Raw genomic sequence first — 15,034 nt, 5'->3', positions numbered from 1 at the left:
AACTATAACTGAAGTACACTAAACTGCACATATTCAAAGTAGATTATTTGACCAGTGTTGGAACAGGTTTACACCCATTAAAAACCAACATTTGTCTAAATAGCCCATCCATGACGTAGTCTCTTTATCTTGTTGGTCACGAGATTCATTCTGAGAACAGAACCCATCACTGACTCTCGGCTATTAGATCCACAAGGTTAATGCTCTGTGCATCATCCCATCTAGACCGTGTGAACACATCTGCAGAAAATCGTTCAAGTTCTTAACTTACAACTGCCTGGGTCTTACCCTTTGGGCAAATAATCCGCAATGAAAGCATTACCTAAAATGAACTGGACAGCTGAACACATATGTTCTCGGTGTAATCACAGCACACCTATGTGTTCCTTCCCATATGGAAGAAATATGTCAAAGGGAGCAAATCTACTTAATATTTCTATGATCAAAAGATAAATAGAGCCAAGTGTTAAACAAGTTTCTTCTGCATGGAATTATTTCCCAACCAGTTCTGCTAAGGTTAAGTACAAGTTCTTCATGTCTGGGGCTGATTCGTTAATTTTTTGCTTTTGTTCTCCTATTAGATCCATTATTATCAAGCTTTCAGAAAATTAATTCTGTTTCCCCAAAATAGCATCATTGATTATGATTACGAACTCTGAGTGTTTGGTTAAACAGGCCAATATCCACGAAGACATGATACTTCAGAAATATACCACGATTTTTGTTTTCAATGTCTAAGACTACAACTATTATTTTAAAAGTATATTAACAAACTTGTCTTAAACATAGATCACTCACACTCAAAAACCTTTGTACTATGGGAAGAATGCTCTATGAAGTCTAATTAGGATCAGGTTAATTTTCAGTAAAATCTTAAATTTGTCTACATTTTCCTGAAGCTGCTGTTCTGGGGACTGGAAATCAACAGAGCAGAAATGTGATTAGCGACCAGTTATTTCTGGTCACTAAACCTCTAAAGTACATGAAAAAGAGGAGTGAGGTCCCCTGATATAGAAATTGACACTAATTCAGGGGGAGATTTTTAAAAAACTTTGAAATGTCACTGTTTGCTAAATATACAGCTTACAAGACTTTATACTTCCTAATACCATTGTTCTTTCTGTTATTTTCCAAAAAAAAAATCATAATTATATAAACTATTGTTTAATGTTCTTTAAGCATTTCTTATTCTTACTGAGATCACACAAATGCAAATGCAGTTTTCCAGACAACTACTGTTTGACCTCTTTCTCTAAATATTTATACCTTTAGAATCGAATATTAATTATTATCTGCCATACTGGAGACGAAAGATACACACATACTTAAATAGATACATAGAACACATAATGCAGAATCTTATTCTTGGCGAACCTTTGAAGTAATGATGATGACGACGGTGATAGTTGCATTTCTTACATGCTTTACCATATTCCAAGAATCTTGCACTTCTCCTAATTCATTTTCACCACAACCTAGTAAATTAACCTTCTTCTACTTGTCTTATAAACAAGATAGATAAGGTTCAAATCGCTTAGGTGTGTTGCTTGGTTTGTGTGTGGCTTAGACAAAATCTAATCACAGACCTACCAGCCTGCAGACTTCCACGGCCCCGTCCCGGTCACGCGGTGCATCCTCCCTCAGACTCATTATCCACCTTCATCGGCGTTCACTGGAGAAGAAAAGGCCAAAATCATTAACATATTATTAAATCTTTAAGTCGAAAAGACCAAGAACTCTCGAAATTTGTGCTTTTATATAGAGAGAATTTTAGATGGCCAAATTTAAGGCTCATTCTACTTTGCAGGGTTAACTTGAATGACACCTGTTGACTATTTGTTTCCTGCCCCGATGCCCCGTGTGTCCACACACAGCCGGTCGGAGCCCTGCTGGACCTGCCTGAGGCAGAGCGGCTGACATTCGGAGCAGTCGAGGTGCCAGGTCTCACTGACAGAAGCTTTCTCCTGTGAGCGGTGACATGAATGAGACAGACAGTGCTACTGAGGACACTCCAGGAAAAGCAGTTGGCACATTTTATTCTTTGGAATCGAAGCCCTGTAGCATGAGGGATTATAAAATTGTGAAGGGAACCATAAAAGTCCTGGCTCTCTGCTAGAGTGAGAGTTTTGTTTTTGCAGATAAACCTAATAATGAAAATGTCACACTAGAAAGCACTTCTTTTTTCTTTCCTGATACGCAAGGCGTCGGTCCCTTCAAATGTATGCGTGACAAATGAACTTTGCTGCTATTGATTTAACATTGCAAAGATCGAATAGAGGAAAAGACTTATCACAGAGACTTTGCTAAAGAGAGACTGGTTGCCACCAACCAGCTTCTTTCCTGGTGTGTGATGGAGAGGGACATCTTTAATTCCTCCAGAATCTGTAGGAGCAAAAAGTGTATGTAGGACACTAGAATGAGGACCACTAGAGCAAGGTAGCCTGACATTATCCCACATCGTACTCAAGAGAGCTGGCTTGAGCAGAAAACACATCTCACAAGACGGAAGCTAGAGGCATCCTACCAGATGACACAAGGCTGAGGGACATGTCTTAAGAGACCAGACAGAGGAGAAACTGCTGATATGATATCTCTAGTAAAGGTATTTTTTTATTATTATTTTGGAAAGAAATGAGGCAAAAGAAAAATAATTAATACTTGCCATAGTCAGAGAAAACCAACCAAGAAAAGACTGATTCGAATTCACGGAGACCATTCCTTGCCTCTTCTGTCCCTTCCCTTCCCCTCGCTGGAAGCTGGCGTGGTCTCAGGGAGTCTAATGCAGTGGGACACGGCAGGACAATGCTGGATGGGACCAGAGAGGAAGCCTACCCTGCTCTCCTTTGTGTGTAGTCTTCCAGCCAGCAAGAGCTGGAGGGGGAGCCACTTAACAGTGACTGGAGTAAGAAAGGGTTTATTCTTATATGGATTATATGTGATAATTATTAAGTTGGATTTTTTTTAAACGGAACTATAGTAATCAGAGAATTGTTGATTATCTGTGAGTGATCACCCTCCCCTCACACATGAAAGCATTGTCTGCCCAAGGCAGAAAAAGAATTATCCTTGGAATGGATTAAAATGGCTACAAAGAAAATGAATGAAGTATTTTCTATTTAAACATCATATGTCCTGTTTGTTTAGACTTTCAATTCTGGAACTCTCTTTAGGATACTCTTAAAGCACTTTGTAGTTTACCTTTTCATGAATCGTTGGTCATATACTAGGCATCTTTACATTCGGGGAAATTTCTGCCTCATTTAGATGCCTGTTTTAAACTGGGGCTATACTCGGTTTTGTCCGTATCTTTGCCATTTCTAGTTATATATGCCCCAGGGGCTAATATGGCTGCTACGCAGAAGTGTAGGTAGGAAAATGGGTAACACGTATATCTGACTGTCTGCTGCTCTAGTTCTTCTAGTTAGACATCTGCAGAGCTTGTGTGTGATGTCGAGGGGACTGCCAGAGGCTGGAGTAAAACCTCTTCCTTGCCATCAAAAAAAACACTTGAAAGAATCTGCGTGCCTGGCCTTGGTTAGGTTCTTCCTTGCGTACGACGTTCACACCTCTCTTGCCCCAGTGCCGTGAGGTCGTGGGCTTCCTGAGACCACAGGAGCCGTTCTCAGGGATGTTCCGCCCCTGGCAATTATTGTCAGAACTGGGATGAACCGACTGAGTTCCTTAGTCAGTAAAAATTTTTGAGGGGAGAAAAGAAAAGTGTTTACAGGTAAACCGGGAATAGGATTGTGACTAATTTTCCACTTCATCTAAAAGATAATCATTAATGCTCAGTTAAGGAGATTTGGTCCAAAAGTATTTTCAAGTATTGGGTCAAAGAATGAAAATAAGAATTTTTTTGTCAAGAATTTTTATCAAAATTCACTTATGGTTATACAACTTTTCTAATGGTTTTAGGATAAAACACCGTTCCATCCTTTGAGAGTTGTCTCTCTAGAAAGGACATGAGAAAGTCAAAGTTAAACTGAAACTCAAAGCACCTGACGAGGGTTTGCCCTAGGTTTGTCACTGATTCTGTAACCTGGAAAATCATGTAATGTTGCTATGACTCTCATTCCACTGAATCTATTTTGATAAGATTACTCATACCCTCTAGAAATAAAGAAACATTTCTTACACTTTTGAATTAGAATGGGTATATTCAAGCTTGTCTACTTCATAAGGCTATTAGGGTCAAAAATATATGTGAACGAACTTACAAAAGTGTAAAGTGGAATGCAAATACTAGTAAAGGCTAAATTCTCAAAAGCGTACTGCATATGTTTAGAAAATGCACTTTACACGAATTTGTTTGCCAGTCCTCACGGCAACTCAGATCAAGTGCTTTTCCAGCCCCGTGTCCACAGAGGGACACAAGACTATACCAAGGCCACATCGACGGTAAATAGTTACCAAGTAATCAGTAATAGAAAAAGTCTTTTACCTGGAAGAATATTTGTGGGGAAAAAAAAATAGTACATCCAAAATATTGATTTAGAGCAAATGTAAATTTGAAATACATCAAAATTTATTACTCTCCAAATTTAGATTTGTGCCTTTCTTATAGTTAGCTACTTTTCCTTGAAAGTATCAGATTATACAAATGAAGATGATTGTTTGATTCATCGAATCTGTAATCTAAAATATAAAATTCCAATATAACCACAAAAAGGACACTGATGATTAATGCACGATAGACATGAGGCTGAGAAGTGAGGAAGAGGCAACACCCACAGCTTTTGTAATTTGAGTTTGGTGTGAGCGTGGATTGTGATTTGGAGAGGCTGGAACAAACCACATGAAAACAGGAACTCAGCAAAGCCAGGAAGACACATTTTGCTGTTACCGTTGTCTACAAGTGTTATCTCCATGGAGGTAGATTACTCCGGAAATCGTTTGTTTTAAACGCCAATATCAAATTGGTCTTCCAGAATAGAAACACGAATGGGGTGAAAAGCCATCTCTCATCACATAAAAGCTCTTTATGGCATTATGCGATTTTCCTAATGGGTTACGACTGTCCTTCCTCAAACTTACTGTGGTCATTTTTACAAAATCCCATAAACTCGTAAATCAGTCCCCTCAATATCCCTTTATGTAAGATTTTGCAACTAGTGTGACTAAATGCCTTCATTTCTCTTCTTACTATTTGCACCAACTACAAGCTAACTCGGCTTCAAAAGATTCTCACATCTTCAGAAAGAGCAAAAAGGCTGTACTTCTCATCTTGATGAGCAGGTCACAGGCCTGGAGAACCGTGGAGCTGAGAACAAAGGGCTGCTGCTTTGAAAACTGTATAAACCCCAGACAAGGAGTGCCGTGATCCTGTCTGCTGTAGCGAGGGTGCTGCGTGGCTCTGACCCACTCCTGCAGTTCCTTTGGTCACCCTTTCATTCACCTTGCTCTCTGACACGGACCGTGCATCCTCACGCAATCCACCTCGGAACTGTTTGTTGGAGGGATGGAGTAAGCGTGCATTGAGTTGAACACAGCCTATCACGACCTATCGTAGAAATCACCAGGAAGCTCTGGGAGCGCCAGTGACACCAACAGTAAAGCCAGTTCCATGAGGCTAAGGAATGATCTATTTGCTGGTCAGTATCTCAGATTTGAAGTAGATGAACATGGTGATTTTAACTGATTTTGACTCAGAAGACAAAATGAAGAGAAAGCACAGAGATTGAATTGACTTTTTGTAAGTCAGCTTAGCATTTTCTCACTAACATGTCAAACTGTCCAAAAGTTCTAAGAATCCTGTTACTTTTTGTGAATCTAAAAGTTCTAAGAATCCTGTTACTTTTTGTGAATTTCATTTCAAGAACGTTACCAGTTTTGGGATCATAATAAGTGTAACAGTGGGAGATGAGATAGTATCACCAATATATATTTTGAAAAACCTCTATAAAACCCATTAATTGTTGGAGGCTTATTACCTGGATTTTATTAGTTTTATATCACTCTAAAAGTAATATGTTTTATAATTATATTAAACTTTCAGTTTCTAAAGAGAGTTTTCAGAATATACAAACCTAAATTAACAGACTGCTTCAGATTAGTATTTAAGAAAGTGTCTGTCTGTCTCTGCCCTAGTGATATTGAAAATATGTGTATAGTCTACGGCCATGCCACCCTGAACGAGCTCAATCCCGTCTGATCTCAGAAGCTAAGCAGGGTTGGGCCTGGTTAGTACTTGGATGAGAGACCACCTAGGAAGACCGGGTGCTGTAGGTGGAAAAAATAAAAAATAAGGGATTGTAAACTGACAAGGTCCTTGCAATCTGTGAGGTCAACCAAGGGTTGCCTCGACTAAAAAAATAAATAAATAAATAAAATATAAAATAAAATATGCATATAGCAAGTGGTGAGAATCCAAAATACTATATAAGCCCCCAAAGTAACTCTGCTCTTAATCTAAAGTTCTGAGCCACAGAATCACAGCACATACCATGAACTTATTATAAAATCATATAATGTTATAGTTATTATACTTACATATTTTATATATTATATAAAGTTATATACTTTATATATTATAAAGTTATTATAAAAATTTATTTCGATGGCTAAATTAACACAACCTCTCTTTCTGTCTGTATGCCCTGTGGGAAGGGCGGCTGTGGAGCGCGTGTGTATGCGTGTGGCCACACACTTTATTCAAGGGCCCCCCAGTGGCCCCTCCCTGTCCCGTGTAGAAACGGGGAGAGAGGTCCATTGGTAAGCCGTGCAAGTGAATTGGCAGGACCTGAATTTACTCGGGGGCTGAAGCCACCCATTCAGACCCCAGGCAACGTGTGTTGCTTAGAATGAAGTCAACATGAAATTGGTGAAAAATATGGGAAAATACAACAGAAAGATTCTTATTCTTTCCTTTATAATAAACCAGTCCAGTGACTACTCTTCTGAGAGAAATAAGAGACAATCAGGAACCATCAGTTTGTTCTCTGTATCAGTGAGTCTGTTTCGGTTTTCCATCAGAGGGAAGGGTCATGGGGAAATGCGCCAAAAATGTGAAGGGGATTGAGCAGACCTCCCGTCATGAAATATGTCACGGGGGCGCAATGTACAGCACAAGAAAGAGAGTCGATATCGTAAGAACTTGGTGCAGTGACGGATGGTTGCTAGACTTATGGTGAATACTCTGTAAGGTACATATATCTCACATCACTATGTCTAGACCTGAAGCTAATATATATTGTACATCAACTATTATTTTAAAATATATTTTTTAAGAAAGAGAAAGACAATTGGTGACAACTTTCCTGGGAGGAAGTAAAGACCTCCCAGTTGGAGACACAAGAAATTCCTTTCACAAAATCACTTCTGAATTAGCCTCTGTTAGGGGGAAGGTTTTTAAGGCAGGATGATTATGCAGTGGGAGGGAGTCGGAGGGGATTAAAGGTGACTCCTGGCCTTGGGTAAACGACGTAGGCCCATTTCTATAGATTATCCATGTGTTTTTTTGTTTGTTTGTTTGTGTTCTCGTCATGAAGTAATGAAACCTTTCTTTCTGCTTTCCTGTTTTCCCTCCTTCACCTTTTTTTATATCAACTTTTATTATGAAAAATTAACATATGTTATTACTTTTGGAACCTGCAGCATCAGTGATCACCTAAATAGAATTAATGAATGTATGGGATCTGGGTAAATGCCTCTCACTTGTAAGAGACACGGAATTAAAACAAGCTGACCTACGAGGCACTTGTGATACTGTTGGATTAGGGGCAATTTATATACCTAGAAATACTGATAAATATTTTTTTATAAAGCTTGGAGATAACAGCACTTTATATGTGCACTTTCATATATCATGTGAAATCATATCACATATCATATGTCATACATACAACATTTTACTTACTCTTCACAATGACCTAGCAAAAAAAGGTAGTATTTAGAATTTTTTATTAGTGAACGGATTGAAACTACAGATTTTGTATTCATTCCATAAAAACAATTCAGGGTTTGCTAAAATGAAATTTTTTCTTGGGTCTATGAAATAATTTTCTGTTTTAAAATAGATAACATATTTTAAAATAAATAAAATAATTAATCACAAATGTATACTTCTCTTTTCTCTCTCCTACATTTATTGCTATTCAGATGGCCTGTCATCTTTGAGTCTTTTCTCTTTCCTTGGACAAACAATAATTAACTCCTACTAATTAGGAATAAGTCCTTCATTTTAGAACATTCACATTTGCTGTCGTATTCTTTCAGTTTTGAATCATATAACTTTTTATTGTAATTTTGTTTGAGATATTTTGCCACTTCACACATAAAATAATCTCAGTGTATATAGAAAACAAAATGAAAACAAGTAAGAGGAAACGTTTTTTGTGTGTGTGCATATGTATGACCATGAAAATTTAGACGTGTTCCAAGTTTTGTGCCGCGTTAGCAGAAATAGCGATATTACTCTGCAAGAATCTCTTTTAACACTATCTCCCGACAACCATATCGCACTTCCTCTTCAACATTTTTTGTCGTTATTTGGCTCTTTCTTCACATAAAAAGCAATCAATATGTTGAGACTTATGTCTCCCATATTAAAGATAATCTTGTCTCTATAATCATATTACAAAAATGCACTGGTGTTTTTAATGCCAGTGGCTTTTAGATAATTATGTTTTTAACACCAGTAAAACTTATCAGCATAACGACCCATTGCACAAAGCAGAGGCATCGGTGGTGCTTTGAAACTAACATTTCCCCCAGGGATGAAGAGCCATGTAGTCTCTAGTCCTTTCTCTTGACAGGTTATAAATATGCTCGGAAGTAACTGTTTTGATGTTGCCTTTAAAAAGGGGGTAAAGAAGTAAAGAATAGCAGGGCTACATGCATTTTCACATAAATTTCTCTATCACATTTGACAGTTTAATTATATTGCTGTTATTTGCATTTCTCATGTTACTTCATACTCTGGTCCTAGCTAGCGGCTTTCCATAAAGTGATACTTCATAGTGTTCTTTGCTGAAGGAAACCTTAGTTTCTTGTTGTGCTAGATAAATTCAATCAACAGCAGCCATATGTTCAGAACTTTGAAGTTTGTTAGAATCAACAATTTCTGAAAGCCTCCGTTCTTGGCTATGCATAATACATATCTGCAAATCAGAGCGTTCCATGATGGAAAGGGAATTTAGAGAAATGACTATGGAAATTTACTGGAGGAAAAAAAGAAATTGTGTCCATATTTCAACGCAATTTGGAAAGGCTTATATCCGTTTCTCCCTCTAGCCACAATTACCTAAGAATTAGAAAGATTTCTGCCATATCTTATCTCTTCTCAAACTTTTCCACATTAGAATCAACAAATAACTTTGTAGAAGCATAAATTATCTGAATATTGGTTTGTGTTCTTTAATATATGTCATGGCCATCAGACTAATTAATATGGCAACATAACATATTTAGTCTTCTTCAGGGATGAGTAGAATCACCACTGAGTATTTTGTGGAACAAAATAGAAGAATCTGATCTGAACTGGCAAAATTATATAATTTGGTTTCCCTCTATGATCAGCATGCATTTTTACCAAGCTTTTGCTAATTTTTGTGTGTGTGTGATATCGAGAAAACTAGTAGAAATCTTAGAATAAAGCCTCCAAGGTCCTTTATTCTGCCAACCAGAAGTCACTAGGTTCGGAAGCTTGAGCAGGTGCTCAGCACCACCTTGAAGACTTGTGAAAGCGAGAGTCTGGGGGGTCCACTAGCTCTGGGTTGGGGCTCAAGAGTTTATATTTCTAACAAGTTCTGAGGTGACGATGATGACACTGGTCTGGACACCACACTTTGAGACAACTGAATCAGTGGGATACCGTGTGAAGAATTAGATTCTTCCCTCAGACAGTAGGGCAAATTCCCTCATTCCATACGACTAAGTAGATCATTTTGATCAATATCTATGTTCTCCCTTCTCTTAAAATGACTCCTAAAAGAACTGAAAATTAAAAATTTGGTCCTATTAATGTAAGAGCTGAGGATGAGTAAAGAGACAATCCTCTTCTGCTGCACAGAGAGTCAGAGCACTTTGAAGGAGGAGGTGTGGGTGGGTAGATGGAAGGGAGGGAGGGAGGGAGGGAGTACTAAATTGATGAAACATTAAACAAATTGTCCATTTAACTCACCTAACACACTATGGGCTATGTACCTTGCCCTTCTCAAACGGTGTCCAGGGCTTATATGCGGCAAGGATACGAGAAGTCACCCAACAACATGGCACATGATAATGGAGCATCAATTTTATGCAGCGATGTGAATAGAGACACATTTAAAATAAGGAGATATGTGGACCATAACACCAGATTTAAATGAATTAGAAGAGCCTCATGTTTGTGTTGGCCACTGTGACCCTTCCTTCCACACATGCACCACCCCACCCCCCATCTCTGTGTATTCATACTAAGCTTCTTTTATCAGCAGAAGTGCCAACACAGAAAAAAATTTGAGTGAACTCCATAAAAAAAGGGGAAAGGAAGTACGGGAGTGATTCAATTACAGAACTTGTCGAGGCTGTAACGAATATTGTGTTTAACTATCAGCATAATTGAGGTTGAAGAATTATAGTAATAATTGCTTAAAACTTTTATCGCATACATGTAAAATAAGCATCAATTTCACAAATGTCAACTCCAAACTGTTAGAATAGCAACTTTAAATTTAAATTCTGTCTCTTGAAAATGTAGGTGATATTGGTGAACACCTCCACTACTATTTCAATTAGGAAACGAAGAATATAACGAAAACAGGGCTTGCTATACACACACACACACACACACACACACACACACACACACACACACTACTCCAATTGTATTTGTGATAAAGTAAAAAATAACTTGCTTTTCAACAAATAAGACAAATACAAATGAACATATAACCCTTGAGCCCCAAACTTTCATTCCTGGAAAACTTCATCAGATAAAGTATTCAAAACTTTGCATCAAATATCTCAAATACCAATCCTGATAATATATTTTAGGCTAGTGTTTAACCTTCTCTAGATAATATTAGAAACATTCTAATAGCTGAGGGATGATTAGACAATCTAATTTTATATAAACATCACTTAAAACTTCATGAAAAACATGAATTAGAAGTTGATGTTTTAAAATGAAAATTGAGAATTATATTTACCTATGTAATATAAATGAACATCACTCTAAATTCATGCAATGATACTGAGCAGGTGGTATCTTTACATTATTAAGAGTTATACATAATATACCAGTGAAAATTAAGCATTAAATGAAAGTTTTTTGTTGTTGTTGGTATTCATGTTTCTCCCATGTCTCCAAATTTTATTTTTTTAATTTTGCATTCTAATTAATAAAACAGATGTAAACTTATAAGATTGGCAAAAGTCAAAAAAATGATAGTGTATATGGTCTTGGCAGAGGTAGAAAAAAACAGGTAGAACTGTCAAATCGGACAACTTCTATATAACACAGTTCAGAAATAACTTACACACTTTCACATGGTAATTTTTCTAGTTTTTTATCCTAGTTATATATATGTACATATTTCATGTTGTCTCTACTTGCATAGGTACATGAATTATGTACAAGGATTCATTCCAAACTAGTCACGATACAAAAGGACTGTGACAAAAATTATGGCCCATCCATATAAAACTAGTTAATGAACTATTCATTAAAAAGAAATAATATACAGCTGTTAAAAAGAATAGCTCTGAACATATTAACATGAAGTGATTTCTAATACATAATATTGAGAATCAAACTTTAGGACAATCTGTATTAGATATAACAATTTTTTGTTGCAGGAGCAAATGCAAAAATATCATGTGTCTGTAAATTTATAGCTAATGTGTAAATATACTTTAATTTTGAGGTTCCTTCTGGAGGAGGTTATCTAGGTGGCTTGGGAACAAGCAAAAGAGGTACTTTTTCAATTTTATACTCTTTGTAAATTTACGTGGATTACATATTCTTAAAAAATTAAATTTCGAGAGGTAAAAGACACGGGTGATTTTTCCACATTTGCCATTTAGAGAACTAGAATACATCTGTGGTAAGAATCTGGCATACTCCCATATCCAACGCGCACGCGCGTCTGTGTTTACGTGTGTTTTAACTGAGTTAGAGCCTATCTCCGTTTTGCAAATAAGGAAACTGAAGTTCAAATGGAGTCAGTCGTTTTTCCATGTCTCTCAGTAAATGAACAGCAGCCTCTAAATCGCACTTGAGTCTAGCTCCAGAGCCTGTGGTCGCAACCGTCATGCTGCGCATGCTCTTTAAAGGTCTGCTACGACTAGGCATCCCTAAATGCTGGTTTTGGACTTTTAAATTGCTATTCAGTGCAAATTGCCTTTTCCTCTCTCAACAAAGCACTGTTTTCAAATAATTGGTGTCTTTTAGAGTAAACACCCCTACTGTAAAAATTCAACTATTTCTGCATCAGGTAGAAACTTCTGGCCAGTATCAGACCTATTTAGAAAGCTTTTCTAAAGCACTGACGTTTAACTTTCTGAAGTACACTACTTTTGCTTTAAAAACCTCAAAAACGACATGTCTACGATTTTGGTTATTAGCACACAGTAAGAAGAAATGAGTCCTTACTGATAGAGCTAGAAATTGATTGTTTCAAATTCTGAACTTGGTTCACAGCTTCACAGTTGCTTTTGAAATACAACTTTTATAAGCCTCTCAACCTCTGGAAATTCTGTCTCTGAAAGGGCAGCGTACTGCAAAATGTGCCATCCTCTATGGGACATTATGATCTGTCATTAATTAATGTTTTATAGAGCACTTTGAGATTTGGTTTGAATGGTGCTACATCAATGCAAAGTATCAGTAAGCCACTTAAAAATCAAATTGTCACCTGCTTGAGGGACTTAGGCATAGCCTGTAGTTCGCTGATAATGGAGTTAGCTCTTGTGTATGTTTTTTTCTGAAGCTAGTCAGGGTAGAGTTTATTAGAGCAATATTTTAATAAAGCTGTTGGGAGCCTAACAGAATCATAGAGGTGTGTAAATACTGTTGACTATCAATTACTTGGGCAGATTAATTAATTTACGAATTAACTGTGGTCAAATGGGCAAGTGCCTCTTTAGCTTACGGAGCTGCCTGGTGGTCGGTAGTGGCCGACTGATGGTGCCCGAAGTGCCTGGTCAGAGGCAGAGAGGAGGTAGTGCCACATACAGAGCCCTCTCGTTGAAGCTGGGAGGTCTGGGCTACCTCGGTCCCTTTTTCTCCTAATGGCCGTCTCTCCTAGAGAAGGCCAAAGCCAGAGGCTTGGTTTTAATACATCACAAGCGTCCAAGAGGAAAGAAAAGTGAGTGACTTACTTGATCTCAGTTTGAGGCAGTCACACTACTAAATCTGAACTTCTCCAAAGGCGATAAAGTCCCATTACTCCGCTGTGCTTCCTGCAAAGTAAATCCAGAAATCTGTCAATCGACCCCAAATACGGTCTCGGAAAATAAAGTGTCAGCTTTATTTTAGCCATTCTTTCATGACGTGATCGTAAGTAAGACTTTCAGGTTGTCAATATTGACTAATATCTATATCTATATCTATATCTATATATATGTATATGTATATATATTCAGCTACATTTTGAGGAAAAAAATCAAGGCAATTTTTTCCAATAATATTTAAGAGAAAATATTGATTATGATCTCCGGTCTGCTGTTCTTGCCCTGGTATTTTGTCGGTGTCGATGGCACGGTTGTTATATGGTTAATTTTCCTGCTAAATGAGACGACTCTGTCCTCATGTGCTCACAGATTCAGCTTTGGCACTACAAATGGCTAGTGTACTCGCTGCTTATAAATTAAGAAAGATGGGTTTAAGAAAATTAAGGTAAAAAAAGAAAACACTTGCAAACAGTTCTTATAAAAATAACATGTTACCCAAATATCTTATAAATACTTAAGAAAATAGTTCACTTAAAATTCCTGGCAAAACTTAAAATGTAGCACAAAACAAGGGCAAATATATATTTAACCTCAAAAGTAAGACCTATTTTAAATTAGTCAAATACATATTCAAGAGGTATTTCTGGTAAAATCGCTTTAAAGAAATCAAAGAAATTATTTTTAAAATAAGGATATTTATATTTTGAAAACTTTTAGTATGAGAAAATGTTGAGAAATAAAATATAATTAAATGAAATTAACTTTCAGAGATTCATAAATTTCTATTGAGGATAGTATTAAAAAATGCATGAGTCTTTCTGGAAATAAATAACTGCCAGTCGACATCAAACAAAAATGTTTAGTTGTACTGCTTCCTTGATAAAAACAAAATTCTGTAATACCGCCCGAGAATACACTTATCTACATTTTCCTATACTTTCTACTAGCAAGAATGTTGGCTGAATCTCAGAACAAAATTGACATTTATCCTGCAATTCTGCCCAATCCAATGACAGATTAGAAATACCAGAGAATCTGAGCAACGGAGATGTAGCACATCACATAACATGAGAATAAAACTCATGTTCCAACATTTAAACTAATTCACAGGAAAAAAAAAAAACCTTATACAGAGAATTTAAGGAAGAAAAGATGAATAAAACAAATATATTTTTGGGTTGATTGAAAAAGCGAAGGCATATGCTATTTAAGGTAGAAGGAAAAGGAAATAATGAAATTTAAATGATCAAAAGACCAGGCAAATCTTAACTAAATTTTTTTATAAGGCTGATGTACTCCATTAATATCACCATAGACTGTCAAACAAAAAGCCTTACAAGCTGTGGTAGATTGAAGATGCCTCCCTGATGGATTGCAGCCCCTCGCATCAGCAAGGGCTTGTCCACAACCCCGTGAAACTAGGCTACATTTGCGTCTTGTTTTGACCAGTAACCTGTTAGAAGTGATGCTGGGTGGACTGCAGAGCCCACACTGTCACAGTCTTTGTGGGCTGTGTCTGTCCTTGCTGTCTTGGAACCATGAGCCCACAAAGGTGTGAAAATCCTTGTCTAGTTTACGGGAGAATGAATTACCACATAAAGAAGATGAAGGCCCAACAGTGCATAAAAAGCTACTCAACATCACTTGCATTAAAGAAAAT

At 37.1% G+C, this 15,034-nt stretch overlaps 1 pseudogene; it reads left to right on the top strand.

Annotated features, from left to right (window-relative positions):
- Positions 1-6,109: 6,109 nt before the first annotated feature.
- LOC111740271 lies at positions 6,110-6,228 on the top strand (annotated as a pseudogene).
- The last annotated feature ends 8,806 nt before the right edge of the window (positions 6,229-15,034 follow it).

Source organism: Pteropus vampyrus, unplaced genomic scaffold, assembly GCF_000151845.1.
Source record: "Pteropus vampyrus isolate Shadow unplaced genomic scaffold, Pvam_2.0 Scaffold60, whole genome shotgun sequence".
Taxonomy (NCBI): domain Eukaryota; kingdom Metazoa; phylum Chordata; class Mammalia; order Chiroptera; family Pteropodidae; genus Pteropus; species Pteropus vampyrus.
Note: the sequence above shows the minus strand (reverse complement) of the source record. Positions and strands in the feature narration are given on the sequence as shown.